The sequence below is a fragment of the Talpa occidentalis genome, unplaced genomic scaffold (assembly GCF_014898055.3).
Source record: "Talpa occidentalis isolate TD23 unplaced genomic scaffold, MPIMG_talOcc4v2.1 talOcc4.6, whole genome shotgun sequence".
In the NCBI taxonomy this organism is placed as follows: Eukaryota; Metazoa; Chordata; class Mammalia; order Eulipotyphla; family Talpidae; genus Talpa; species Talpa occidentalis.
The window spans coordinates 86,789,620-86,817,058 of NW_023604972.1; the positions used below are offsets into that span (position 1 = coordinate 86,789,620).

The 27,439-nt window shown below is 35.0% G+C and overlaps 1 long non-coding RNA gene across 1 annotated transcript in view; it reads right to left on the reverse strand.

The window, feature by feature from the left end:
• The window catches only part of LOC119260591 (uncharacterized), a 412,686-nt gene that overhangs the window by 122,651 nt on the left and 262,596 nt on the right, over window positions 1-27,439 (reverse strand). The gene's annotated exons all lie outside the window — the stretch shown is intronic.

Sequence of the window (27,439 nt, forward strand, 5' to 3'; positions counted from 1 at the left end):
AAAATATGTCCTTATTTGCAGAAACTTTTTCTATATTAAGCAAATTATAGTATATCTGTATTGTGAATTGCAAAACTTCTCCCAGGCTGCCACTTACATTTGGACTTTGATTATAGTAGATTTTACCAAAAAAAGAATTTTTTAATATAGTCTAATTTAGCACTCTTTAATGACTTTTGGGTTTTGTACTATCCTTAAGTCTTTCCAATATCACAATTACAAAAACAATGTTTCAGAATTTTCTAAGGTCCTTTTATGGTTTTTTATCTTATGCTCAAACCTTTAATCAATTGGGAATATATTTTGGTGTAGCATGCAAGGTACTCATATTTTTTCCAGATGACCCCATAATTGTTTGAATACCATTTATTCAATAGTCCATCTTTTCTACACTGTTTTGAAATGCAATAATGATTTGCATTTACAGAATACATTTCCTATTCTGTTCAACTGATCTGCCTGCCTGTTCATGTAATAATACCAGCTTGTTCTAGTTACTATAGTTTTATAACAAGCATTAGTAGCTAGTAGTCTAGTTTCTCTTTTCTTTTGTCTTTTTTATCAGATATTTTCTTAGTTCTCCTTGCTTAATTTTTTTTCCATTTGAGTCTTCACTAACAACTAGCACAGTTCAATGAGAAAAAATCTTTTGATGTTTTTATTGGGATCATATAAAATTTATAGATTACATAAATTTGACATCTTTCTGATCTTGAGCTTCCTACAGTAAGCCTTTTCATTTGTATAAGTCTTTTTTTTATAAGTCTTGAAGTTTTTCACTAGCTTTTAATTTTTTTCTTTATATAAATCTTGCATATTTTCTTCTCAGTTGTTATAATCTAATTGTAGTGACTAGACTCCCTTGCAAGTTATTAAATATGACTGATAATGACATCTTTGTCTTGTTCTTAATTTTAATGGAAATTTTTAATAGTCTCCTATTAAGAATCATATTGACTGAGTGGAATACAAACACACATATACACATGTGCGTGCACATGCATATATATACATATACACCCATACACACCTTTCCTATCTTTTATTTTTTCATGTTAAATATTCTGTTGCTGCCAGTCTTGTTTTTATATGTAAATGAAAATTATCTGTGTGTAATTTTCTTGACCTACACCTTCTTTCCTTCACTACTTAAAAGATATTATTCTATACCTTTCCAACACTGAATGTTACTGTGAATAAGGCTGAGGTTAACATTATTTTATTCTTTTATAAGTGATCTCATATTTTCCCTAGACACCCAAAATATTCTTTAGCTTTAAGCCTAGCGATTGTATAGGGAGATTTTGGTGGTGTTGCTCTATGCCATTTTTTTCCCTGGTTTACAATACGCTCTTAATATTTCTGGATTACAGTCCTGAAATTATCCTTGATCTATATTTTTCTTGATGTATGTTTTCTTGATCTAAATATATATATTATATTTCCTTATAGGCACAAATTGTGCATATCTTGGATCATTTTTGCCTGTCATCCAAAGCTATCCTTTTCCCTCTATCCTAAAACATAGTTGATTCACAGATTTTACTTGTACTGTAACAATATTATAAATACAAGTATTTTCTTCATGTGAAGCTCTTGTCCTTATAGGATTACTATATAGATCCTGGGATGGTTCCCCTATTATTGTTGCTGTGATTCACCTTTGAATAAAATGGAACATGAATTTTTAAAAAGTTCCTGGGAAAAATTGAAAAGAAACAATTCTCCTGAAGTGTACGAAAGAAGACTTGAACTAATACAAAGACACACTATTTTCTGAGATAGGAAGATACTTAAACATTAATTTATGGAATGCCAAACATCTTTGTAATATACAAATACTTTCTTGCTTTAAACTAGATAGATTGATTTTAAATTTCCTGTGAAAAAATAATGGAAACAGACAGTAAAATTCTGAGGGGTAGCAATTCAGACGTAACAAGTCCAAATGAATACTAAAATACATCATAAATCTACAATAATTCAAACTGTGGGACATTGGCTATGAATAGATCAATGGAACAGAATAGAACCATAAAACAGAAAAATGGAAAATTTTTATCAATAGAAGTATACAGAACATGAAAATAAGCAACATTTAACATGAAAAAAATTTTGATACAGTAAGAGGAATAAATGCATATTATAATTGCAGTGAGACATATTTTCAAAAAAGCACAAAAGTACATAAACATATGTACATCACCTTGACCCACAATCTGACACTGGAGAATTTATTCTATAGTTAGTATCTACATACGTGAAAATGTTGTATTCATTATTTTCACAACATGATAGTAACAAAAATTGCCCAAGTAACTATAAATGTCACATAAACAATAGGACATCCATACAAAGAACACTTTAAATAATGAGGAAGTAATGTATTGATAAGAAAATATCAGGATATAGTAAATTTAAAAAATAAGGTACAAAAACAGCATATAAACATAACTTCAGAGTAAGAAGTTGAATGTGAATACATATTTTTATTTGCTTATATTGTATAAAGATAAAATGAAAGGACACATTAAAGATGAAAACTAGAGGTTATATTAGTGGGGCAGGACTACATGAATTAGACTTAGGATGAGAGGGTTAATTTGTAATTAACTTTTATATTTATTTCAAAATTTTCAACTAAATAAATTTGTTACCAACTCAAAAGATCCAATTTAAAGATCCTTTCTCCTCTCATTGGTATAAATTCTACTCAGATTTATAGATTTAAGAGAAAATTGTTATCTTTAGCATGAGACTTCCTATGTATGAACAAATTTTCTATTCAAGATCTCTTTTATGTCTATCCTCTAGATTTTGAATTTTTATTTATATAAATCTTAAACATTGCTTAGTACATTCACTAGTTAATGCTATATTATTTTTGGTTGTGTTATAAATTTTATTTTTTCCATTTTATCTTCCAAAGGATAGAGATGGTCCTAGTTACTTTGAGCTGCTATAACAGAAACTATAGACTGGATTGCTTATAAATAACAGAAATTTATTTCTGACAGTTCTGGAGATGAGAAGTCTAACACCAAGGCACTAGCAGACTAAGCATCTGGTGAGGGCTTCCTGGTTTATAAATAATCTTTTTTTTTCTTCCCTGTGTCCTCACATAGTAGAAGAGACAAGGGAACTCTCTGGGGCTCTTACAAGGGGACTAGTCCCACTTGTAAGAGTTCTCCCAAAGGCCCCACACCTCTAAATATCATTACTTTGACCATTATATTTCAATATATGATTTTGGGGAGATATAAATATTCAGCCTTAGCAGAAATTGTTAAATTTGTTATATTGATTTTATACTCAGACAATGGACTATGGGGGAAGATTTTTGGTGGTGGGCCCTGAGTGACATACTTTTGTGGAATGTGAACTTATATCCCTGAAACATACACAGTGTTCTAAATCAACATCACTTCAATAAACATAATTTTAAAAATAATTGTGTACTCATAAAATCTTTCTGAATTCTATTGTTTTTGTAATAATTTTACAGTTGAACTTTTTGCATTTATTTGTATTTTTCAATTGCATCAGTCCAAACTCTGGAACAGCGAGCTTTAAATTATAGCAGAGCGGGAACTTCCTTCTTTTGTTCATTAATTTAATTAAGAATGTTTCCTGTGTTTCACAAAATAAGATCATTTTAATGAGATTTTAGAGCAAAGAAAAGCAATAAGTGAAAGCTATATCGCCAGGACATAACAGACTAGGAATTTACAAGCTTCATCCATGGGCCAAATCCAGTTTGCTGCCTGGTTTATAAGTAAAGTTTTATTGGAACACAGTCCACAGTCACACTCATTTGTATACTGTTCATGGCTGATTTTTACTGAAAATATTTACTATCTAGTTATTTATAGAGAAAACTAGACTGTATCCACTTTTCAATAATACTTTATTGCACGACTATGGTATTATGTGATATGGGAGATGAGAAGAAGTGATCATGGCTGACAACATATTTTACTGTGTGTCAAGTAATGTTTTTGATTGTACTTAAGTACAGTCTAGTTAAATTTATAGAGATAAAATTTTCCAGCCATGAACAGTTACTAGACTGTGGACTTAAGTAACAAATCAAAAACATTACTTGCTTAACACACAAAAGTTTATCACTCTTTTAAACATATGTTGTCAGGGGCTTGTATTCCAATACCCATTCAAACACCCAGACTGATGAACTTTCACAATCTTGTGGCTACATCATCTGAAACACTCTTCTGGTGACACATATCACTTCTTCTCATCTCCCATCAGCCAAAACTCATCACATAATACCATATTCGTGCAATAAAGTATTATTGAAAAGTGGAAGAAGTTCCTATATTCAATATGGGAAGTTTACTGTTTAATAAGGAGAAATTGAGAAAAAAAAAAAAAAGACTAACAATCAGGTAAAATCCAAAGAGATACCATCAAGAGGACCAAAGCTCCAAAAGAAGCAAAAGCAGGAAGGAAGTGATCATATTTATTTCAGAATGTGAGTGACAGCTTTGAGCAGGAGTGGCACTCAATAGCTTAAATCAAGACAACAGGTGGGGAGTGTTTAAGGGGGGGGGGTGCTGTGAATCAAAAGTCATAGACCAAATACTAGAGGTGCTCAGGAAATAATGATTTAAATATATGGTATATTTAGGAAAGGAGTGAATAATATGGTTGAAATGACAGACTGTTACCATATTGGGAGGGTACTGAATGTACTGGGCATCAAGTGTGTTTGTGAAAGAGTCACATGCAAAGATGAAGACTTTTCAGTCTTAATGGTTTTGCTCACAAATGGGCCCTTGGCATTTAGCATAGTGTTGGGCAAATGCAGATGATCAATAAATATTTATGAAATGAATGAAAGAATAAATTCTTTCCTACTTCTTTATTGTTTTAGAATTTGCAGATACTGCATAATAAAGAAAATACATCAGTGAAGATTGGCAATGCTGCTGACTCTAATTTTATGAAAAACATCTTCAATAAGCAATTTTGGTACATTGGCATTCTGCAAATAAATAGAAGTGGAAGTAATTATTGTGTCCATATTTCTGTCTTTAGCCAACTTTCAATTCATTAGTTTTACTGCTCTCCCCACTAAACTTCCTTATTCCTTCAACTCCTCCTCTACTCCCAACTAGACCAGATCTCATTCCATTACTCCCAACAACCAGTTAATAGACATTCCTAAATTAAGTTTTTTACCTTAAAGTTACTTTTTCCAAAAGGAAAATCTGAATTAAGAAAGAATCACTTCAGTGAAAAAAAAAACCCTTTCTTAAAGCATAGAAAAAAATAAATTCCAGATGGATTAAAGAGTAAACTGCTTTGAAATTTCAAATCATAAAAGAAAATGGAATCAGATAAATATCAAACATCTGAGAAAAGGATGACTTTGCAGGCTGAGAAGCAACAGAAGATATTTTTAAAGGGAGAAAATTCAACAGACTTAATGCTAAATGCCAGTAAATCAACTTAAAAATAATATATATAAATATAGAAAGAGGTTATAAGAAATTATTTATACCATATGTAATGTACAGAGGGTTAATATCTTTAAAGCAAAAAAAAAACTTACACAAATTATTAAGAAAGTTATCAAGATCTCTCAAAAGCCTAGGAAAGGCAAGTCATGACAGGTGATGGATAAAATGGGTGAAGGGATCAGACGACACATACTTCCAGTTATAAGATAAATAATTCCTGGGGATATAATGTACAGTATGGCAACTCAAAAGATTAGAGATTATATGTGATAATGGATGTCAATTAAACTAATTTTGGCCCTCTTTTCACAATATATACATATATCAAATCATTACGTTGTGTGACTAAAATGAACACAATGCTATATGTCAATAATGTCTCAGTTTGAAATAAAATTGATTAAGATACCACTTCCCTGGAAATAACATCAAAATAAAAATTATATAAAACCTAATGGTGGAGAGAAATAATAGTATTTGCACTTTCATCTACAGCTGCTTGATTGTAATTGGTGCAGCTCTTTAGAAAAGTAATTTGGAAATATGCATTTAGAAGCATAAAAATGTAGTTACTTTTTGAACCAGTGATTTCACCTCTGGGAAACTGTCCTATGGAAACAACACAAAATATGGAAAAAAGTTGATTGACCAAGATGTTCATCACAGCATTATTTGTAATTATGAAAAAATAAAAATGATACAAATGTCCAATAAGGGGAAAGTTATGTAAATTACAATGAATCATCTGAAGGATTCTATGTGTGATTACAAGTGTAGTTAACAAGAAGGCAAATAGGAAAATACTTATACTATAATGGAAGGAAATATTCAAAATGTCTTATAGTCTAAGATACCCCATTAACAAGAGTTGTAATTTAAATAAAATTACAGTGTATTAAAATGATTCTCTCCCAGTGAGGAAAATCCTTGGTTATGACAGTCTTGCTCCTCAAATATCCAAATGACCAATTCCTTAGTGAAGACATGGTAGACGATTTCTGTTCACATGTCACTATATCACGCCTGGGTTGTTTTAAAACATGATCCACCCTCTTCATCAAAGCCAAAAATCCCTTTCTTCACTACCACATATGCCATTCTCTTACAACTGGGCTTTGGGTCCATGTGAGAAAAGCTTGGTACCAGTTTGTACCATTGTCCAATTCACATCCTCACCTGCCCTCAGTGAGGTGGTGAAGAGGCAATTAGCCTAGGATACAGAAGGAACTGGATGGTCTCTCACCACTATTCCGAGTCTCTCACAACACTTCTACCAAGGAAAGGCTAATGCCTGCTCCCCAGATTATTAGGAATGATCTGTGATGTGTCACCCATGCTGTCAATTATGCACTAAGGCCATGTAGACCATTCCTAGGAACATACCCTACTAGCATGTAGTTTGAAAACAACATTTCATCACACCTTAAGATTTCATAGTTAGCCGAGGGGCTTCTGTGGTATAAAAGAAGGTACAGAGAGAGAGTTCTGTAATCTCATCACCTTTACACATACCCTAACTTTAATAGGAACTTGTCCATTTTTTCTCTGATGTACAGTTTGTGTTCAAGTTAAGATTATGTTTGAAGAAAAAACTTCATTGTATTTCAAAAAGTCCAAAATATTAATTAAAACCAAATTTTATTTCATCAATTCTTCACTTGATACCATTTTATGGAGCTACTTATGTGTCTTTGTATTTACTCTATGAAGACCAATATTATTGTACTCATGAATCTTAAGTTTTAAAGAACTGGATCAAAAAATAATCAGTTGTTGACTAATTAGATCATTTTCATTAATCTAAATAATAATATCCAAACAAAATTTATTTAGCCTTTAATCAAAAAGCAATTGTACCTTGTATAGTCTTAATAAGTCCAAAATTTTCTTTCTGTTTGACATATTATAAATAGTGATTTCCAGTTTTGAATGTTCAGGTCCCAAGGGTGTCTATTTGCCAGGCTCTGAATAACTGGGACTGAGGTCTCACTGAAATTAAGAAGGTGAAGGTTTTATATGAAATAAAGAATTAAAGAGAAATAATAGGGTCTAGCTAGCCTCCATTCATTTAAAAAAAAAAAACCATGATGTCTGAGCTTATAAATTCTCTGGGAGGTTGGGACTTGTTCATCTAGGGCTATGTTCAGCCTTGCAGGAGGCATTTGCAGATGTTTCAAGGGTATTAAGTACATAATATTCTGAATACAATTGTCAGTGAAATGGTTTTCAGGTCTGCTTCAGATTAACTTGAAGTTTGACCACTTACTTAATCTTAGGAATAGATAGATCACTCTGACATCAAATAGTTATCAGTATATATGTGTGCAAAATAAAGAAGGCCAAACTAAACAGCAGAGCAGGAAAAATGACCCTTGTAAATACTGAAAAGTAAGAAGACCCCACGAGTCAGCTCTAATTCTTCCTGCTACTGACCTATAGCACCCCCACTTAGCCAGGAATTCAGGACACCAAGAGATGTTTCCTTGAAGTTTTGTTTTTGTTTTTTTTGGTTGTTCCTTTTTTTGTAAATCAAAATTCAAGAGAAAAATGACTTTTTATGCTACTACAATTGTCATTAAAATTCAATCCTTAGAGGTTTGGCTTGCGTTTTATCACACTAGAAACATTAGTTGCATCTTTGCTCTTTAAAATAATGCACTTGGCTCTGGGGAAAAACATCAAAAGAAAAGAAACTCAAGGAATGAAACTACAAGCTCATGAGTCTGGTTTTTAACAAATGTTCCAATATTTATATATCCAAACAACAATTGTTTCCTTTATAGAAGACACCCACAACATTATAAATATTCTCATAAGGATGCTTTGTCCAAAGATATCTGAAAAATACTTTTGGAATTGCCTTCAGAGGCTGAAATATTTTCCTTTGAAGAACCTCAAAGGTGATAAATCACTTTGGGCAATTTTTTTTTAACTTCTTTGTGTCTAAGTTTCCTCACAGTAAAATGGTGATAATAATACTATCTACCTCACTGGATTTTGTGAGAGTTAAATGAGAAAATCTACAAATAGTACATAGCACAGTGCTTGGCACCTAGCAAGTGTTCAGTAAATATTATTAATAGTATTAGTAGTATAATTATAATTGTCACAATTGCTAGGAGATGTGTGATTTTAGGGGGAGTGTTGACAGACTTTTGACAATAAGTCTTAAGTCAGATGGGTGATACAACAACGTAACAGTTCTATGTCAACAGCAAAAAGGCTACAAAGCAAGAAGTATATTTTATTTTTGTGTTTTGAATGGGATTTTTTAAAAGATTTTCAAAAAATGTGCCAAATAATGGCAGCATACTTAAAATTAGCACTAGATTCCTAAGGTGACTACTTTCAGAGAAATAAATTGCCTTCTTACAGTGGAAACCTCATGGAACTGGTGGCTTCACCATCAGTTACTGTATTCAGAGTCATGCCTGGTTCAGTCTAAGGGGGTTGACAAACATGAGGATGACAAGTGCTAATAGAAATAATACAAACAAGCACCTGTGCACTCATGCTTTGTAACTCTCTCTAATTTTATCTCCTCCATGTGTTGTTTGTCTCCCTCTGAGCCTTTGAGGAGAGGGAAAGGGGATTTCCTTAGAAGGTTCATGTGTCTGTGTTGTCCATGCTTATGTCATTACAATTTTAACACAGGGACTCTAAATTGTTAATGGGGCATTGGACATGGATAGGATTTCTTTTTCCTACTGTCCAACTTGCTCCTAGTGGCACAAGGTTCAACTCTTCAAGTCTCCATTAATTCTAAAAGCATTTGTGGAGTGTCTGTTATGTGTGAGGCACTGACCTTGTAAATATGGTTCCCACCATCAAGAAGTTTCATATAGATACAATTTTAAACCCATGTGCTATAGTTAGTACCAAAATCTCAGAAACAAGTAAGTGTTCTGGGATATTGGTAGAAGATCTAAAAAGACATTCTGGGAAAAAACGGGAAAGCTGGATTTTAATTGGTTTAAGTTCACTTTTCCATTTGAATGGAGGACGGGAGGGACAGTTATCCATTCCTTCAACACCTGTCACTGAGTGCCCATTGTTCCCCAAGAAAGCCTTGATGCAAAAATGAAAAATCACCTCCCCTAATCTGAAAGATTTTTAAAATCTAGCTATATAGAAAAAAGTAACCAAAAGACAAAACTACACTAAAAATTAAACACAATTTGCAATGAGGTAAAATAGTGTTAGAATGTAAAATAGGTTTAGAATGTAAAAGTAATTCTATATTTATGTGTCACAGTTAAAGGTCTAGAAAGCTAGATATCAAAACATTAACTGTGGATTGTTTGATTTTACCATTCTATATATTCTGAATTAACTATTTCTCCAATGAACACAAATTAACTTATTGTGTAGGTTATCTTCACAGGGTACAACAGAGAATGCTTTGGGAAAAAGGGGAAAATTTTAACTTCAGGAATTCAGGAACATTCCATGAGGAGATGGCTGTAAGGTTTGTCCTGAAGAATGATGGGGATAATAATTACAGTTAGCACTTATTGAATACATTTTTTGTGCCCAACTCTATGGTAAGCAATTAATAATTATCTCATCTAAATTCCAAAATGACCTCATTAAACTATTTGCAGGGGTTAAGAATTTGAGACTACAGGAACTCACACATTAAGTGACAAGAGGTAAAGTTAGGTTGTCTAAGTCCAGAATCAATGCATATAAATCCACTTTAAACAGCTTCAAGTAGAAATGGAGACCATAATTCTCCAATTTCAAAGAACAGAATTAAGACAAGAGGTAAAACAGTAAGGTAGGTGTGAGAAATACTGAGCATCTTTCTGTATAAGCCATTTTCCCTATTAGGAACTTTTCCTTGTAGGAGGTAAAGTTATTCAAAAAAACACTGTAAGTGATTGTAAAGCTTTCAGTAAACTACAATTATTCCTAACTTGCTTTTCTGTCTCTAATATTTTATACTAATAAGATGTCTTATACACAAATGCCAAGTAAATGGCATTTACTCTCTCAGTTAAATACATCAATGAGTACCATAGTATGTAGAATGATTTTCCAAACTCTTTATCATGTGTATCAAATTGCTACATCATCTGAATCCAACAAATCTATTAAGTTCTCAATACTCCTTACATTACAAATAAGAAGTTCCAGGCCTATTTTTTAAATCACATTGGTTAAGGATTATCTTTATTTCCTTGTTAAAAAAAGAATAGAAAACCAGTATCAGAACTTTATCTTTTATAGACAAATATAGCACAGTAACCAATTGAATGTTTCTATGAGTGCAAAATTGTTTTCAAACAAAAATTTATTCATTTTGTTGCCAAAGAAAAGAGGTCAAAATTGCAGATGTATCATTCAAAAGCTGTGCTCCTCATAACAAATAGAGGTTCTAAGTCGCAGTATTTCCAAACTTATACACCCAGATACAAAATTGATGACAAAGCTTTCTTAAATGATATTGCTAAGAAGTACATGAATCAAAATGTGGACACACAGTTCTTTCATACATATGTAAGATATCTGATGAAACAAAACTATTGGTAAACCTAAAACAAATCAATTCTTGGCATGTATGCAGAATATGCACAATTAGTCCTTGATAATTTGTAGATTTTACCTTTGAAAAGATGTGCTACAGGAGAAGATGTTTGTTTGCTCAGTTTTTTCACTATCAATTAGTTGAGGAGTTAAATGGCATAGAGAAAGTTACATTTGGGCTAAGCGTAATCAAATACCAACCGACTAATCAGCAAAGGATGGTTTTTGCTCTATGGATGAGATATGGCCCTTATTTACAGAGAGCAACTAATTGTCAGCATTGTGCCTCTAACTCTTTATTCAAAGTTGAGGGAACTAGTGAAATCTTTTAACACAATCAAGTCATGACTTAAGGCATGAAATTGGTAGACAGTTCAGACTTCTGTCTTTCTATTTGAAATATCCTAACCATTTAAAATAAGGGTGCTCCTGGCCTCCCCAGTGGCACAGCGCATTGAGCACCATGCTGTAAAGCTGTCCACAGCCTCTGCAGTGTGGGTTCAATTCCTGGACGGCCAGGGAGAAAAACCTCTCCTGCCGCACCCGCTGCTCCCCTCAGCAGTGTCTTTGGTCCATCTGCCTGTTCTTCTCCCCGCTCTCTCTCTGGTGAATTCTCTCACCCTCTTGTGCCTCTGACTGTACCCCAGTTCTTGTATAAATAAATCTTAAAAAAAAATAAGGGTGCTCCTAGCAAATTTTTTAAATGAAAATGTTTTCTTATGACAATGATCTTGAGTTGAGTATGACAGGGATTTATGCAGCATCTTAAATTGAACCCATCATTTTAGGATCAAACCTTCATAATTAGTAATGTTGTGTGTAAAATATCAGAATTTCTTAAGACCCAGTAGTGACCCAAATAGCTCAATCTCTTAGTTTGACTCTTCAGCATTTGCTGACTTTCTTCATTGAGCAGAGGAAGAAATCTATGAGCACATCATTGAGCATGTTTTTCAAAATCACATCCAAATTTTAACACATAATGTGGAAAAGTACAAAGGCCAATGCTACCAAAGAGTGAATTTGGAATTCACTCACCACCACTATTCAACATTCAAACATCCTACTTTTGAGTGTAACTGACTCATTTACTCAACATGATGGAAAACTCAAAGTAGTCTTCAATGAGAATTTTTAAAATAATTTCTCAATCTAAATACCAAAAACTTACTGCCATTTCTAAAGATCAAGAGTTGTGCATTATGGTTTTGTAATTAAGTAGAAAGAAAAAATGTAAGTTAAGCCACCTGGATGTGAAAGCTGGCCTCCAACTCATATAATTATGGTGAGAAAAGACTATTTCTAACTCCTTTTAAAATACATTTTATTTTTAAAAATCATGATGAACTTTTAAAAATTTGTTTGACATCAGTAATCTGTGCCTCAAGTGGTTTCCAGATATCAAACTTCTAAAAATGTGTGCCTTATAGAAGTCTTATTTCTCTGCTTCAAATTACACCATATCTATACTTTCCGTTCATAACTTCAAAATTGCTTTGTAAGTGGCTTGCTCAGCATTACCCAGGCCCTAGTGGGAACTGTGTCTTTCCCTGAGTAAATGCTGCCAAGTAATGGTAATATCACTAGAACATTAAAATCAATAATCCTGAAACACTGGGGGATTTTCTTTACTTAAAAACCATGTCTTTTCTGGTTATTGTATCATTTCTCTTGGAATCTAAAGTCTATCAAGAGTTCCATATCTATTATGTAGTGAAACAAAAAAAAAAAAAATACAATGAATGCCAAGCCCCTTTCATAATGAAGATCCATAACAAGAAACGCAGAAGTTTGTTGACAAACTGGAACTTGATGCTTACATAACACAGGCCAGGTGAAAGTAACAGATTTTCAGCTTCCCAAGGGCCAATGTTTTTCTTCCATGGCAGCATGGAATGTTGGTATGTATCGAAAAAAGAAATGACTTGGCCTGGTGGATATATTTCAGGGCCTGTAAGTAAGGAAAATCTTGAGGCAAATGTGAAAGTCTCCTTCTGAGACTTGCTACTTACTTCCCAAATGAATTAACTTAAAAACTAGAAGAATCTTAGAGCTATAAGGAACTGGCAGGATCTTCTATAATATATAGATGAGGAAAATAAGACAAACAGGTTATGTCACCAACTCACAATCAAGCTAGAGTTCAACTGTAGGTCCAGGATGCACTTCTCCTAACTTACAAACTGTATTACTTTCAGCTCTTGCTTTTACTTCTTAGTTTCCTTGGCAAACAGAACCATCTCACTACCTATCTACTTCCACTCCCAAAATCTCATAATCAACTTCATTAGGGAATTGTCTTACATTAGAGAAATATGGAACACATTAGCAAGAGTTTGTGGATCTCTCTAGAGAGCTTAAAGGGATGAAGCTTTCTATTAAGGGAATATTTTAAGCACAGTCTTCACTGGACAGAAAACCACAGAATAGCAGTCTTCTGAAATCCCTTTCATGTCCCATGATCCTTCTATTCTACATTCTCTCTGAGAAAAATTAAGCATCACAAAGTCTTCCAGCAAGACAGTATCAAAATGAGAATTCCATCCTAGAGAAGATGCAGAACTAATCTTTGATTTCATCCTACTAAGTCATGTGCCCAAGTTCTTCAGGTTGATTTCTGTCCAATGTAGACAGAAGTTGAACAAATCAGAACACATGTTGATGATGGGAGCAGAGTATTGAGAATTATTTGAAAGTTGTGTCTACCTTTCCAATTCAAGACCTGCAGCAAGTAAGTCAACTTAGATTAACCCTAGATTCGTCCAACGACAAAAGAACCTTCAGCCAAGACACGAGAATAGAACTGGGGAGGAAGGGAAAGGAAAATATGCTGTGTCCTAATCACTAGGAAAGAACAGGCTGTCCAAGCCAATTCTGTTCTGATCTATAATGAGATCAATTGCATCTGGAGCTCCCTGGGCACTGGCAGCAAGAACAGGGACAGCCGTACGGTACTGAGGAAGGATTACCTCACTGGAGAGAGCAGCCAAGGTGACCAACCCTTCGTTCCTGACCCTTCTTCACCGAGCCTTCCCTCCTTCTCTTCAGCCACCACTGGGTTGCCAGTTGCCCAGTGAAGCATAGCTAGTCTGTGAAGTAAATATGTCAATTTATTGAACCTACAGTCTCTTTTTCTAATCAACAAAGTGTTCCTGTTCAATCTATCCTCACTTTTAAATGAATAGAGGTTTGCTAGCTGCTTTCAAATGGTTGGTCTTTCTTTTTCCTCAAAAACTCTCTGTTGAAGAGGGAGGGAACTGTAAGGGACAGAGCCCAGCAAAACAGCATCAATACCTGGTGGAGTTTCGGCCTACCAGTGCTGGTCTCAGTCTGGCAAACAGTTTCCAGCACCCCTAAAGGAGCACTTCAAAGAGATGCCCGCCAACACCAGTGGCACAACGTCCCAATGCATAGAACTAATTAGAAAGCAAACAACAGGGAGAAGAAAAAATATAAATAACCAAGCAAGCCAGCAGGAGGACACACCACAAAAAGAAACACAGTCACCAGAGTTCAACGATGACATGGAAGAACTTCTTGGCCTATCAGATAGAGAATTAATAATCATCCTGATTAAAAATCAAAAAGAAAATGAAAGGAAGAAAATGAGTTGAGACAAATAATCACTGAACAGAAGGATGAAATTGAGACCTTAAGAAAGGAAAGAAATGCAGGAGATAAAAAGATTACTAGAAGAGATACAGAACTCTGGGAAAAGCAATGAAAACAGGATCGATGAAATGGAAGAACAGGGCCTCCCCGGCGGCGCAGCGGTTGAGCGATGGGTTGCGAAGCTGCCCGCAGTCTCTGCAGTGCCGGTTTGATGCCCGGCTGCTCTCCAGCCACCGGAGGAGGGTCCCACATGGCGCACAGACCTCTCCTGCCGCCCGCTGCTCCCCCCAGCAGTGTACTTAGGTCCTTCTGCCTGCTCTGCTCCCCGCTCTGGCTCTGGTGAATTCTCTCACCCTCCCGCGCTTCTGACTGTACCCAGTGCATGTATAAACAAAACAAACAAACAAACAAATAAAATAAATAAATACATGCCTCTGTTTAAAAAAAAAAAAAAAGAAATGGAAGAACGTATTAGTACTGTAGAAGATACAGAAATAAAAAGAGCCAAAAGAGAAAAGGAGAGAGAAGTGCAAATGAAGCAGTGTGAGGAGACTCTTAGACAATTATCAGACTCCATGAAGAGGGGAAATGTAAGAGTTATAGGCATTCCAGAAGGTGAGGAGAGAGACAAAGGAACTGAGAAATTATTCAAGGAGATAATTGAAGAAAACTTTCCAAGCATGATAAAGGAGATGAATATAGACATACCGGAAGTGAGAAGAACTCCCAATTACCATAATGAAAAAAAAAAGCTACAGCAAGGCACCTAATAGTAAAGCTTGCAATAGTTCAAGACAAGGAAAAAATAATGAAACTGGCAAGGGGGAAGAAACAGATAACTTATAAGGGAAAACCAAACAGGTTAACTTCTGACTTCTCTGAAGAAACATTATGGGCAAGAAGAGAATGGAGTAACATATTCCGCAAACTTCTTGCAATAGAAGGAACATACCTCAATACAATAAAAGTTATATTGACAAACCTACAGTCAATATCATTCTTAATGGTAAGAAACTAAAAGACTTCCCTTTAAGATCTGGAACAAGACAAGGATGTCTCTTACCACTGCTTTTCAATGTAATACTGGAAGTCCTAGCCAGAGCAAGAAGACAAGAGAAAGACATACAAGGAATCCAAATAGGAAAAGAAGAAGTCAAACTATCACTATTTGCAGATGATATGATAATATACATAGAGAACCCCCAAAACTCCACAGAAAAACTAATTAAACTAATCAATCAGCTTAGTAAAGTGGCAGGATACAAAATCAACACACAAAAATCAGTAGCCTTCCTATACACAAACAATAAATATGAAGAAGAAGAAATCAAGAAAACCATTCCTTTTATTATTGAAACCAAAAAAATCAAATACTTGGGAATAAACCTAATAAAAGAAGTAAAGGACCTCTACAAAGAAAACTATCAAACACTGTTAAAAGAAATAGAAGTAGACACAAAGAAATGGAAAGACATCCCCTGCCCATGGATCGGAAGAATTAACATTATCAAAATGGCCATCCTACCAAAAGCAATTTACAGATTCAATGCTATTCCAATTAAAATTTCAATGTCATTCTTCAAAGAAATAGAAAAAATATTGATGAAATTCATATGGAGCCACCAAAAAACCCAAATATCCAAAACCCTCCTGAAGAAAAAAGAAGAGGCATAACTCTCCCAGATTTCAAACTATACTACAAAGCCATAATAATCAAAACTGTATGGTATTGGAACCAGAACAGACACATGGACCAATGGAACTGAATAGAAAACCCCGAAATAAACCCACAGATCTATGGTCAACTAATCTTTGACAAAGGAGCAAAAAATATGCACTGGAGCAAAGAAAGTTTGTTCAATAAATGGTGCTGGGAAAACTGGATCGCTACATGCAAAAGAATGAAGCTTGACTACTACCTCACACCATGCACAAAAACCAACTCAAAATGGATTAAAGAACTAGACATAAGACCTGAAACCATAAAATATATAGAAGGAAATATAGGTGAAACACTACATGACATGTACCTCAAAGACATCTTTACAGATGCATCACTCAAAGCAGTGATAGTGAAGGCAAAGATCAACAGCTGGGACTACATCAAATTAAAGAGCTTCTGCACAGCAAAAGAGACAATAACAAAAACAAAGAGAAACCCCACTGACTGGGAGAAAATATTTTCACACAACACTAATGATAAAGGACTGATCACAAAAATCTACAAATTGCTGATGAGACTCAACAAAAACAAAGAAAATAATCCAGTCAAAAAATGGGCAGAAGAGCTAAAAAGAAACTTCTCCAAAGAGGAAATACAAATGGCCAACAGGCATATGAAAAAATGTTCAACGTCACTTGCAATCAGAGAAATGCAAATCAAAACTACAATGAGATACCATCTCACACCAGTGAGAATGGCACATATTAAAAAAACTAGCAACAACAAATGTTGGCGAGGATGTGGAGAGAAAGGAACTCTCCTGCACTGCTGGTGGGAGTGCAAACTGGTCCAACCACTATGGAGAGCTGTGTGGAGATTCCTCAACCTACTAAAGATAGAGCTTCCATATGATCCAGCAATTCCACTCCTAGGTATTTACCCAAAGGACACAGAAACATCAATTCCAAAGAGCACCTGCACCCCTACGTTTATAGCAGCACTGTTTACAATAGCTAAGCTTTGGAAACAACCCAAATGCCCCAAAATAGATGACTGGATCAAGAAGATGTGGTACATATACACCATGGAATATTACTCAGCATTCAAAAAAGATAAACACATGCAATTTGCAGCAACATGGATGGCGCTGGAAGGGATCATGCTCAGCGAAATAAGCCAGAAAGAAAAAGAAAAATACCGGATGGTCTCACTCATAACAGGAATCTAGAAAACCTAAATAAGGGACCAGAAAAAGAATAACTATAAGAAAGAAAAAAATCAAAATCAACAAACAACTATGAACCAGAGACACTCTTTGTGGGGGGAGGGAGGGATTGGGGTCAAAATCAGGGTTGCAATTGTATGGGGAATATAAAAATAAAAAAAGGGGGAGAAAAAAAACCCAAAAAACTCTGTTGAAGCTACCTCCATAGACTATATGTAGGGGAACTTTTAACTTTCTCTCACATTTCCCTTCAACACTGAATGTAGCCACATCAGTATGGGAATATGATTCCTCAATTATCTCCAAGGCCACAGAAGACAAGTTATTACAGTTTAATTTTAAGCAACTCAGCTCTTTTCCACTGCAGGAAAGCTACGGCCTCTTTCTTTGTTCTTTCCCACCTTTTTTACTTGCATAGGAAAACAAAATGATAATATCATAATGAGCCACTTCAATTGGTAATAATACCAGAGTGGAGTGGTATGGAATGGCAGTCAGAAAAATAAACATAAAATTTGAGTCAGAGAAGGACTGGAGAAATCAACTTCCTACTAGCAGAAGAAAGGCCAAGGTATAGGGAGTAAAGTCTTGCTGGCTTAATTTTTTTTAAGTAGCACAGAAGCCTCTTGGACTTCAGAAAACACTTCAAAATATTTTTGATGGATTGAGTGCAAAAAAAAAAAATGGGTTAAGTTTTCATTGAAATATAGATTTTTTTTAATAAATTAAGTAAATGTTTGGCAAAGTAGATTCAGTTTTGGCCAAACTGAGGGCATTTGAAAAATAATTTTAAGATATTCGCTGAATTGAACACAAAGCCAGGTTTACCCATCCCCAGAGTTTAGAAACACAAAATTTGACTCAAGGTTTGATTCAGTGTCAAATATATTTATGAGGAAATAAATTTCTGAAATACCAAAATTGCCTACGTGCCTTGGGAGTGCAGTGGAAATGCCCAAGAGTTATTGAATAACTCAGCCTGCTCAGCACCATAAAAGGCAGCAACCCACTGACCTGAGAAAAGGTGAGTTGCTCCCCTCCTCCCCCCAAAATAATAAGAACTGAACCAAAACCAATATACTTTGTGTTTGCAACTGTGCTGTTAGCTTAGAAAATTAGCACAAAGCAGCAAATGAATAAGTAATGCTCATTTGAGAGAAAGGTCATCATCATAGCTGGATGACTGACAAGGCCTTCTATTATCTTCCCAAACCAAGGAATTTAGAAAAGCAAAGAACAATGACAGTATTGAAGAAAGGTGAGGTCATACTGTTTGGAATTTTTCCCCAAGCATTTAGAATTTCATTTTACTTATTTTTTAAAAATCCCAAAAAAATACATGGAAATTTTTGGCACACATGCCAATCCATTTGAATATCTTTCCATCAATCCATGGGTTAGTGGGAAAACAGTTTTTAAATCCATCTATCAGTGACCCATCTGAACATGACTATACATGAAATTTCAAGTTTAGCAATCTCATTCCTGCATGTGGCCCTTGTGAAATTCCACTGTATCTATGGGAAAACTTAAGCTCTCTGCCAGTGTTTTGGTGGAATGGGGTCATGTGAGAAGCCAAGTTTTCCTAGCAACTAAATGTTGCACTTATCAAGCCCCAGTGTCAAGCAACTTGAGTAGAAATAATTGTAAGCCTATAATTCACTCTGGATTCCTAAGTGAAGAACCGTGTTGTACTACAAGAATGTTCTAAAGGTGGTTGAGGCAAAAGGCCTATTTGACTCTGACCTCCCAGATCTCAGCTTACAATACTTTTTGAGTATTTCTAATTTGTCTGTATCGTGTATGATGGAGGAAACAGAACCACTCTAGGTATTTAAAGCATAAAGGATTTAATGTAGGGATTTAGTTTATACCACCTATACTAAGGGTTTTGGTCATTCCTCTCCACTCCTTTACAGTGTATGTGTGTGTGTGTGTGTGTGTGTGTATGGCACTTGATAGGGAAATGGCTATAAAATTTGATACCTAATTTATTCAGCATAAACAGTCCTGAGAGTGAGAACATTGAGACCTTTATTATAAAAACAGTGTAGCTGAATGGTAGGGGCTGAGCCAGGTGTATTAAGCTCAGTTCTGCCAGTCACTAGCTATGTTATATTACTACTTCTGACCACAGATTTTTCTCATCTGGAAAATGAGACTAGTAACTGCTACCTCCACCTTTCTCAAAGATGTTGCAAGAATTAAGTGATTTCTAAACATGAAAGTACTTCACAAATTGCAGAATACTATAAAATTTAATTCATTCTCTCATTCATGCATTCAACACATTCATTTATTACTTATTTAGTCTAAGCCATAGAATTAGGCATTTCAGGAGTGTCAGATAAAGGATAAAGGTAACAACTCAACAGCAGAATAAAATACATTAATAAAAAGCCACAAGACAAAGTAGAATGTCACAAGTGCCATAGGGAAAGTCAGACAATGACAATTTAGTCTAGGAAAATGCTATCATTTCCAAATGGAGAAATTACAAAGGTTTTTTTTTAAAACCCAATTCTCTCATTTGTTTACTATTCTTCTATTGAATTCCTGGACTCCCACCTTTTTGTATTTACTATCTCCTGTAGATGCCATTGCCTAAACGCAATCAATTATCCATCTAATGCCTTCGTTCCCTTTCTTTCTGTAATTCATTCAGTTCAGAGTCATCACTGTTTGCCTGAACTAAGGTCAATAACTTCCTAATTAACCCAACTGCCTCCTCTACCCATCTGCTCTCCTCTGCACTATTCTCAGAATCATCTCTCTAGATTAAACCATCATATAATAATCTGCTTAAAATCTTAAAAAAAAAAAAAAAAAAACAGCCACTTTCAGAATGAAGTTGAAATATCTTTGAGTACTTCTGTTGCATGTAAGGCCCTTTTCAACTGTTCCCCGTTTGCTCTCTAACCAGCTCTACCTGGGATGTGCTTCATGCATGAACTTCATGACACTTCAAAACACACAAGGTAGTTTTCCCCGCTTGTCTGGTTCATGACAGTGTTAAGAGTACATAGCTAGCTGTGGCTCTTAAAGTTAGGTCTTAGAATTGGGATATTGGTAACCTGGGAAACAATAGGACTGGCTGCAGAGAATAAAAGAGAAGAAAATGCAGTAAGAGAGAAGAAAGTAAAATCTTCAGTTGGTGACATCTGGCTTCAGTGATACCAGATGTGGGAGGCAGGATTCAAGCTGGTTTTCAGGTGTGCAAGGATTCACCAAGGAGGAACTCTCAATACTGTAGCTTTCTTATGAGGTAGTCAGAAACTCTCTGAATCCTTTTATGGAGGATGACTGAATTTAAAGAGGCCTTATTTAACCACATAAAGTTCCACTCTACATATTGTTCTCCAAATATTTTCCTAGTGGAATGGAGTTGTTGCAATTATTATGATGACCATCTAAAAATTACATGCACTTTACAGTATCCCAAATGCTTCCATTAATATCTCATTTGAGGATCAAATTCCAGGCTCTCCAAATTAAAGGATAGAGTTTTCAAAGGGTACCCAGGCTACTTGCTTGGCTAACTAAATGGTTATCATATGTCGGGTTTTTATGGAGCCTTTGAACTCTCTATTAACTCTTGGCAAAATGAATGTATTTAATTGGGTGTTACTTAAAATTAACATGGAAACATGGTAGAGTCTCAAAAATACTTAAACAAATGAACAATCACAAAGCTTTGCATTAAGAACTTAGATGATCTTTTTTAAAAAATCATCTGATATAGTACAGAAGATTAAAGAGAAGAGTTAAATTTAGAAGACATGAAGGCTGGTCTGAATGCTGACTTGCCTCTATTTGCTCTCTAAGTATCATATTGGTCTGGATGTGCTCCTGTGTCTTAGGGAGTGAGAAGTGCAAAAGTGAGGAAAAATCATTTTATTTTATAACTAATGGATTAACTAACCTTTTCTGAACATCTTTCCTGGAGATTTAGAGACTCATGAGTTTAATTTGTGTTAAAGAACAAGTAACTAGTTTATATGAAGGATATTAAAAAATAATTTTTCCACAAAACCTTTCTACTTTTTGACTCAAACACCAAAAGTTTGTCAATAGCAACTTAGAGAAGTTGAACTAAACAAAATTGAAAGGACAAGAAAGTCTAAGCATAAACAATGTTTTTCAGTAACTTCACAGATAATTTTTCTTCCTTTTCCCTCCCTTCTGAGGTTCTCTTCTGAAATAATTAGACCTTTGTGTTCTGAGACTTGTGATGTTTCTGGCAAGATCCATAAGACTTGACGCTGACCACAGGACAAATACCCTGCTGGGCAAAGTGAAAATCAGAAGTGCTTTCATTTGGAACATCCGGTCATCCAGCCTTATAGCGTCTCTACAAGAATACACACTGTCACACGACACTGCTACCTCCATTTTACAAATAAAGATATTAAGGTAGAGACAGGTTAAGATTGTTTCAGGCAATAAGGAGCAGAATCAAATTCGATTCTTCTATGTTTATGGAATGAAAGGAAGAAAATCAGAAATATGAAACAACACACTGATGACAAATTTTTCACATCTTTTTTTCTACCTGTATAGCAGGAATAGCCCGATAGTTTGCCTTCTATGTCTGCTTGGTGTGCACAGAAAAAAAAAATTCTTCATTTCCAGATGAGTGACTGACAAGGGGTTGGGACTGAATCCTTATTTTTATCTCACCAACTTGTAAGAGAAATCTTCAGTCCCTTCTTTCTGTGTGCCAGTCAGTATTGTTTATAGTTCTGGTTTACCTTATTTTCATTTTACAAATGAGAATATTGAACCACATAGTGGTTAAGTAATGTGTTCAACTTTACACGGATCAGGATTCAAGCCCAGATATCTTTGACTAGTAGGTACACATTGTACTGCTTATAATCTAAACTTTTATATCATAAATATATAAGGGGAGACTTTATACTGACTCTCCTTTTTCTCCACATTGCTGAGTATAATTAATTACATATGACAGTCCTTTACTGAATAAATATCAATTGTGAATTGTATTTCTCTTTTTCTTATACATCTACTCCAGAAAAGTTTCTATCAGAACCTTGCTACTCAAAGAGTGGTCCGTCCCCAAACCAGCAGCATAGACATTACATGCAGTTTCATGAAAAATGCAGAATTTCAGACCATAGCCCAGAGCTATTGAATCAGAAATTGCATTTTAATAAGTTTTGCACATGACTCAAATGTACATTATGAAGTCTGAAAAGTACTGTTTCAAACACATGGTTAGATATTCAAGAAACTTATTCCTCTATGTCCACATGTTTCTCTCACCTGCTCATACACTTGAATATCTTGGTTTCAACCTTTTCAACTCCATCCTAAGTGTAAAATTCTATGATTTGGCCAGTCTCACAGAAGTTATCCCTTTTGTAAGTACTGTTTCCATGTGAGACGTGCATGGAGCTTTGGTGGAGGGTGAGTGAGGCACGTTCACAGATGTAGAGGTGTGAAGTTGTACTCCCAAAATTAAAGTTATGTAAACTAGTGGCAAATCAATAAAATTTAAAAATACATATAATAAAAAATGTGAGAAGTGAAGTGTTATTCAAAGGAAGCATTAGTAGCTAGTACTTTTTTTTTTTTTTTTTTTGCTTCAAAGCAAGTGCATAAGAATCTCCGCTGCCCCAAAACATACACAGACCAATTTCAGAAAACTGTACTGAGGTGAGTTGGAGAAAACAGGAAAAGCATACAGGGAAGGAAGATCCTTGTCACTGTGACATAACATATTACACCTAAAGAAGCTCATGTAGCAAACATTAGGAAGTGTTTCATACAACATATTTCATCTTATATTTACCTCCAGACTTCGTGGCTTCTGGTTTTGGAAACTTGTGAATGAAGGAGGAGTTGACATGGAATATCAAAGGCAATGCCTAAATCTAAAGGGCAGTTTGTGATTCCCAAGATCAAGGCAGCTCTTTCTAAGCCAATGCCTGGTATCACTATAACTAACTTACTAATAAGAAAGAAAGAGAGTGACAGGGAGGGTGGAGGGAAGGAAGGGAGAGAGCTAATTCAAGCTGATGGGAGAGCAGATCCTAAGTCTTGAAACTGGAAATCAATCTAACTCCTAAAGAAGGATAGGAAAATTCAATTGTAAAGAAACCAACAATTTTCAGATAGTCTATTCTACTTCTTTGTCAGCATTCAACTAGGTTTTGATTGTCCTAGGTTTTATGACATTACTCCCCCATCTACATTTTTAAAATGTATATATCTATAGTTACCAAGGTATCCTCAGACTTTCAGCACAGAGGATGTTGGTATCCCATCATAAAAGGGTGGGTAATTTTGAGCACTAGGCCCCAAACTTCGTATTTAGACATCTGATTCCAAACACATTAAACTGAGGAGTTCTATTTCTGATCAAGATGGAGTAACTGAGACTGAATTTTCCCATTTTCCTGAACAGCCAAAAACTAGACAAACTATATAAAACAAAGACTTTCAAGATAGAACGTGAGACAACAAAGGACAGTAATCTCTGAGAAACATTAAATACATTAATTGAGTCCTGATCACAGGCTTACTACCTGAAAAGTGTTCAAAATCTTCAACCCGGGGAGAAAAAAAAAACACACACAAGTAGACAGACAGTCTTCTTGAGTGGATATGACAGAGTTGGATGGGGAAGATAAGGCTTGCATAACAGAGTGCCAGAAAGGACTGAGAATGCCAGAGCTCTTCAGAAAGACCCCCTTGGGTATTGAGCTGAGTACTGATCAGTGCAGGAATGTGAGAGAACTATCAGAAGCCACAGAATGGACCATATGAAAGGATTATAGGAAAAACTGGAAACTACTTCAGGGCAGAGAATAGTTACTCTATCCATTGGCCCGAAATGGAAAACCTTCTAATTGGTATCATAATGGTAGACTATCCTATTAGTTTTCTATTACTATGCAATAGTTTCCCACAAATTTAGCAGCTTAAAAGCAATATCCATTGATTATTTCATAGTTATATGGGTTAAAAGTCCAGACACTTTTGCTTGGATTTATTACTCAAGGTATCAGAAGGTCAAAATCAAGGTGTCAGTTGATGTCAGACTCTTATTTGGAAGTTAGGAAGGAATTTGTTTCCAAGTTCACTATGGTTAGTTGCAGAACTTGGTTCCATGTAGTTGCAAGTCTCAGGTCCCCATTTTCTTGCTGAAGCTGCTCTCAGCTCCTAGAGGCCACTCTCAAATCTTTCCATATGACCTCTATATTTACAAGACAGCAATGATACATCAAATCCCCTTTGTGTTTAGATTATTTGACCTACTCTTCCTCAATCATCCAAAGGAAAAAAAATTTCTTTTTAAAAGTTATATAGGTTAAATCCAAGTAGATAATCTGTCTTAATTCACTGATTGTTAACATTAATTCTATCTATAAAATCTCTTTTTCTATGTATCATAACATAACCATGAAGGTAACACCAGAGGCCAAAAACATGGAGGACACCTTAGGATTCTGCCAAGCATAGGTATTAAGGTCTCGCCTCAATAGCATAGTGATATAGCTCTCCACTAAATGTTGCCCTGATCCAGGTTAATATAGCTTAAAAGCAAGATCCAAAAGGATAAGACTGTTTCAGCTTACTTACTCATATCTCAAAATAAAAATCTAGAATAACTGACAATGTAGCTGTTAAAAAGGAAAACTCAAAATCTCTGACATCTGATAAAAAAATTAATTACAGGCATGAAAAGCAGCAGGAGTGTCTGACCTATAATGAGCAGATAATCAAACCCAACTCAGAGCTGACATCAGTGATAGAATTTAGACAAAGTTCTTAACATAGTTATAATATCTACATTCAATATGGCCAAAAAACTATAGGAAAAATTGACCAGGTTGAGTAGAAATATAAAAAATATATAGCTTTTTTTTTTTTAAAGAAACACAATGATCTTTTAGAGATGAAAGCCACTTCAGGTAGAATTAGTGCCAGATTAGACACTGTAAAAAAATTGAGTGAAGTGGAAGACATGGCAATGAAACTATCCTAAATAAAATACTCAGAGTAAAAAAGAATGAAAATAAATATACATAACATTAATGAGATGTGGACAATTTCAAGTGCCTAACATATGTAAATTGTAATTCTCAATGGGTGACAGAACTATACCCAAAGGACACAGAAACATCAATTCCAAAGAGCACCCACACCCCTATGTTTATAGCAGCACTGTTTACAATAGCTAAGCTTTGGAAACAACCCAAATGCCCCAAAATAGATGACTGGATCAAGAAGATGTGGTACATATACACCATGGAATATTACTCAGCATTCAAAAAAGATAAACACATGCAATTTGCAGCAACATGGATGGCGCTGGAAGGGATCATGCTCAGCGAAATAAGCCAGAAAGAAAAAGAAAAATACCGGATGGTCTCACTCATAGCAGGAATCTAGAAAACTTAAATAAGGGACCAGGAAAATGAATAACTATTAGAAAGTGAAAATCAAAATCAACAAAAAACTATGAACCAGAGACATGCTATGGGAAGTGGGGGGCGGGGAGGGGAGGGATTGGGGTCAAAATAAGGGGGTTGTAATTGTATGGGGAACATAAAAATAAAATTTATTTAAAAAAAAAAAGTAAAGACTGAACAACTTGCAAATGTGTTGAAAATGATAAACCCCCAGTTACAAGAAGTTCAAACCACTCCAGGCACAACAAATAGGAAAAAATTATACCAAAGCACATAATAACCAAATTGATCAAAACCAGTGATTAAAAAGAAAATCTTAAAATCAGACCCCACAAAAAAGTCATGATAAGCACAGAACAAAGCTAAGCATAAAAGCACATTTCTTATTAAAATAATGCAAATGAGAAGACAACAGACCAACATCTTTACAATACTAAAAAAATAAACAAATGCCAACATAGACTTCTAGACCCAGTGAAAATCTTTTTAAAATGAAGGTGAAACAAAGATTTACAAAGAGCAGATGCAACTCAACAAAAACAAAGTAAACAATCCAGTCAAGAAATGGACAGAAGAGCTAAAAAGACACTTCTCCAAAGAGGAAAGGCAAATGGCCAACAGGTATATGAAAGATGTTCAACATCACTTGTAATCAGGAAAATTCAAATCAAAACCACCCTACACCAGCGAGAATGGCACATATTAAAATAACAGGGAACAACAAATGTTGGCGAGGATGTGGAGAAAAAGGAACTCTCCTACACTGCTGGTGGGGGTGCAAACTGGTCCAACCACTATGGAAAGCTTTCTGGAGGGTTCTCAAACTACTGAAAATGGAGCTACCATGTGACCCAGCAATTCCACTCCTAGGAATCTACCCAAAGGGCACAAAACATTCATTTGAAAGGATACCTGCACCCCTATGTTGATTGCAGCACTATTTACAACAGGTAAGATATGGAAACAATTCAAATGCCCCCAAACAGATGACTGGATCAAGAAGATGTGGTATATATACACAATGGAATACTATTCATCAATCAAAAAAGATAAATTCTTGCCAATTGCAGCAACATGGATGGAGCTGGAAGGGATTATGCTCAGTGAAATAAGTCAGAAAGAAAAAGAAAAATATCGTATGGTTTCACTTATAGGAGGAATGTAGGGCAACCAAACATGGTATCAGGAAAAAAATAATTATAATAAATTAAAAAACAAAATTAACGGGTAACTATTAAACAGAGACACTGCAGGGGAGGGGGAAGGAGAGGGATCAAAACAGGGGAGAGAACACAAGGGACTATGGCAATGGTGTATGGGTGAATTGGTGTTGGGAATTTTATGGGAACAACACCTGAAAGGAGAAAGTAAGCATTGTACAAAAAGAACGAATAACGTAAAAAAAAAAAGTGTGTGTGTGTATAAAAGAAAAATAAATGTAAGAAAAAAAATAAAAAAAATAAAATAAAGGTGAGATTAAGTTTTT